The sequence below is a fragment of the Symphodus melops genome, assembly GCF_947650265.1.
Source record: "Symphodus melops genome assembly, chromosome: 20".
Lineage (NCBI taxonomy): Eukaryota > Metazoa > Chordata > Actinopteri > Labriformes > Labridae > Symphodus > Symphodus melops.
Window position 1 is genome coordinate 16351579 of NC_136710.1, and position 4651 is coordinate 16356229.

The window sequence follows — 4651 nt, forward strand, 5'->3', positions numbered from 1 at the left end:
GGAGGGGGCCGTGAACATGTTTCCATTCAGTGTCACTTCTTGTTAGCCAATCACAGACAGACCTCTCTGTAAGAGCACAGGACATTTTGAGGTGATCTTCATATCAAAACAGTTTCATCATGATGACATCTCTGAGGTTAGCCTTATACCTGACTGGTTTTTGCCTGTGGAGAATAGGTAAGTGAAGTTTATTCTGGATGTATTTCTATTCATACAAACGTATATTCAATGATCCTTTTCAATCCTCTCTTTGTTTTCTTTATTTACAGCTCTGACAACTGATGTCAAATTGTCCTTTAATGTGCGTCAAGGGAGAGGTTTTGTATTGGCTAACATTGGTGACAGTGTGACTTTACAATGTTTCTATGAAGGTGATGTGGCAGCAATGATTTTGTGGTACAAACAGGCTCTGGGACAGAAGCCAAGGCTCATCTCTAGTTTCTATAAACATTCAAAGGGCACTTTGACTGAAGAGTTCAAAAACAATTCACGCTTCACTTTGGAGACTAAAGACGGGAACAATCACTTAACAATCTCAAATGTGATCACTTCAGATTCAGCCACATATTACTGTGTAAGTTGCTACGCATACAGTTTCCAATTTGCAGAGGGAACTATTCTAAATGTAAAAGGTTCTGGTTGGACTATCCCAACATTGGTCCATCAGTCAGAATCTGAAATCGTCCAGCCAGGAGGCTCTGTGACTCTGAACTGTACAGTCCACACTGCGACCTGTGATGGAGAACACAGTGTTTACTGGTTCAGAGACTCTGAGGAATCTCATCCAGGACTCATTTACACTCATGGAGGCAGCAATGATGAGTGTGTTAGAAAAACCAACACACACACTTGTGCCTACAACTTGCCAATAAAGAGGCTGAATTTTTCTCATGCTGGGACGTACTACTGTGCTGTTGCTTCATGTGGACACATTCTGTTGAGAAACAGGATCAAATTGGATTTAGCAAGTAAGTACAAAGTTAAAACTTAAAAAAAAAAAAAAAAAAAGACCTGCAAATATTTTGTTTCCAATCAAAGAAAAGTCAAATGGCCAGTTTCCAAACCTGATGTTGGAAATTTTTTTGCACATATTCACCAACATCTCAATTATGACAAATCTGCAAATATCTGGAATACAAATATTAAGGCCTAAATATAGCCAGTATAAATCTGTTAATTTGACTAAAACCCTTCCTGTTGTCTCCAAATGTCTTATTTTCTGCAGATGCTGGAAACACTTCGCCTCTCTTGCTTTTTTTGAGTGGATCTTTGGCATTCACCACCATCCTGGTTGTTGCACTGATTATCTATATTTGCAAAAGAAGCTGCCAATGTACAGGTGAATGTTTATTTAAAACAGCTTGGGTTTGCCGAAGATTGCTTTTAAGTAAATAGCCTTTTCTTGTTTTATGACAGCGTCTCAAAAAGTGTCAACCTCACCTACAGCAACTGCAGAGGTAAATATAATCTGTTAAAATGAGCGTTGATTTAACTAAGTTAGCTTTACTTGTGTTTTTTGCACATTTGTCAAAGGGAAAAATACAAAAAAAAAATGAAATTCTGCTTTTAACTCCTCTTCTCTGTATGTTTTCTCTTAGGGTGACCAAGAAGCAGACAACCTCCATTATGCTGCCCTGAGGGATCACAAGGCCAGCAGATCGAGGAAACAGAGGGATGATACCTGGAGTGAATGTGTGTACTCTGGAGTCAGACAGTAGGACGGGACATGCTTTGATCAATAACAAAATGTTCAGTGGATTTAACTAGTACTTTAAGCCATGTTTAAATAAATGTAAGAACTGATGAACGTAACACCATGTGTATCTGTGAACTACTTCAGCAAGCTTGTGAAACCATTGTACCACCATTGTGTGTTTTTTTTAGGGCTGTCAGCATTAACTGTTTATTGTGATTATAAATGTTTAAAATGAATTCATACATTTTTCAATTGCGCTATTCACAGCATGCTATTTAATCCCTTTTTGACGCACGACAGACATGTCTCTGCTGTGCCCCCTGTAGTTACAGGAGTTAAAGAATGTCACTATTACGAATAATGGAAATCTCAAACATGCAATCAATGTAATAATCAGTGAATACATGTAATCTTTTGACATCTTTCGTTTTTTGTGTAATAGTTTGCAAAAACAGCATCACTGACGGTGCTGGACTACTGAAAACATATTAATCATTTCATTTGATGTGCATTACTGTTGATGTTCAACTTCCACATAGAGAAATAGCTTCCATTTATTTGAAGGTGATATTGGGTTCATATTTCCTCAAGCCTTTTTTTATTCCCCTTTGTTTTGCAAAAGATGAAATATTTGTATGTGGTCTGAAATACTATTATTGAAGAATCCTTATTGCCTTTCGTCTCTTTTTTTCAAAAAAGACTTAAGTCTAAGCAACATTGGTTTATATTTATATATGATGGTCCGTCCATTATCTTTTTTTAGCTTTTCCCATTCGGGGTCATAGGGGGGCTGGAGCCAATCCCAGATATTATTTGGTGAGAGGCAGGGTACACCTTGAACTGATTGCTTGTCAATTGGGACTGACATTTAGGCCTTGTTCACATTGCACCTCCAAATCCGATTTATTAGCTCATCCAGATTGTATGTGGTTTAAGTTTTTGCTCGTCTGAAGACAAAAAGCCAGATGAGATCAGATTTTTCCAAATCTGATGCACACCACTTGAGGAGGTGGTTTCAATCTGATTCCTACAGATCCGACTCAGTCTCAACGTGGCGTTCGCTTCAATGTGTCTTCTGCGTCGCAACACTGTCGACAATAACAACAATGGAGATCTGACGGACCGGAAATTAACTCAAGTCAGTGAAAGAAAATAGCAGAATAAAAAAAAAAACGTAATTAAACTAGTTCGTGGACAGACTGCTCCGTAAAATTGTTTGCATCAGAAATAATCACACTTCTGTGTCATCAATTTCGCTGTTGTTTTTGCTGGACGTTACCCGTTACCATAGAAACCAATGTGGATCAGACCACGTCAATATTGCCATTCAGATTGGATCTGGTCACTTGCGATTTGTAGTGTGTACACTTGGTCAGTTAGATCGGATTCTGATCAGATTTGGGGAAAAATCGGATTTGGGCAGCAGTCTGAACAAAGCCTTTGAGACAAACAACCAGCCACACTCGAATTCACACCAACAGGCAATTAAAGGGCCACCAATTAACCTCACCAGCATGTCTTTGGACTGTGGTAGGAAGGCGTACCCGAAAGGAAGCCATGCATATTCGGTAAGAACATGCAAGAACGGGCCTGTCTGAAGGAAGAATCTTCTTGCTGTGAGGCAACAAAGCTAATTACTATATGTAGCGTACTGTATATACCTTCAAAGATGACAATGCTGTTAAAATGAAAAGCATATAGAATCTATCATGATTAATATTCTGTATCAATAACAAGGTACATTATGTCAGTTTTTAGGCTGAGAATGAAAAGCAAAGAAAAAATTGGGCTTTCTAACTTAAAGCAGCTGGCAGCTGCTTGTCTCAGCTTTTTTCACATGCATGGGCTTTGAAGACATAATGGCCACAGAAAGATTTCAGTTTATAGATTCACCCTCACCAATTTTTTATCGCTTACACCTTTGGTAAATGCACAAATTAAGACACAAAAACTAAAGACAAAGCCAGTATAAACTTTATATTTATAAACCGCATTATGATTGTGATATGTCCATATTTCCTTGTCAGTACAGGCCCATTCTAGAGTCACTGTTTCCCCTTCTGGGTTACTGTTTAAAGATGGCTGACTTTTAGGACTCACACTCACATAAACAAATCTCCTGAAAAACTCACATTTCCATGAGGATACAGTACCTATGGACGCAAACTGACTATTTTTCTTCACTCACATGTGAACTCAGGGGTTTCTCCTGCCAGACCAGAGTATTTTTCAGCTAAACTCGAGTGAGATGTGAGAACGCAGCAGAATTCACCTCGAGCCAATAGGAGGTGGACTGATGTTTGTACATGTTGACTGCTGCACGATGTAAGGAATGTATGCCCGCGATCACTATGATTTCTGCACACAATTAAAAGAAGGCATTTATGTTTTCTGTTCTCCGCTTTTTTGTTGATGTTGGCATGGATAGTCTCTCACTGTAAGAAGCACATTTGAACAGCAAGTTTGAGAGAATCTCAGTTACAGTCCTCCTGAAGTGATCTGGTTATTTTCAGGAGTGCAGAATGTGAAAACAGCGTTGGCTGATGAAACACCACACCCCTTTGTAAATTGACCCGCTAGTCTCTTTCTGCTTTGGAAACGTATTTTGCTGTGTACATGTCAGTGCTGTTGCCCCTTTATCGTTTCTAGCAGGATGTCGAGGTGTTAGACTTGAAAAGTCCCTTGTAAAGCATCAACACATGCAGAGCTGTGTTTGTGTAGGTGTGTGGCTGAAAGTCCCAATGACAATGGAATCAGATCTAAAGACTTTTTGTATATTCTTCCACTACATGACCTCGTCATTTGGGTTATGTGATCAAAGAGGTGGAACTGAAGATAGGTTACATTAAAAATTATTCAAATAAACTCAATTCTAACAACTTCATTAATAATTCTTGGTTTGTAGCAGCTTGTACAATTACGAAACTCTTGGGATTAAAATAAACAGATTAAATC

At 38.6% G+C, this 4651-nt stretch overlaps 1 long non-coding RNA gene across 1 annotated transcript; it reads left to right on the forward strand.

Moving 5' to 3' along the window:
* The first annotated feature begins 678 nt into the window (after positions 1–678).
* On the forward strand, positions 679–2063 carry LOC306841762. Its single transcript, XR_013781581.1, has 4 exons — positions 679–968; positions 1226–1339; positions 1417–1457; positions 1599–2063. It is a non-coding gene; the product is annotated as an uncharacterized lncRNA (long non-coding RNA).
* Positions 2064–4651: the final 2588 nt, after the last annotated feature.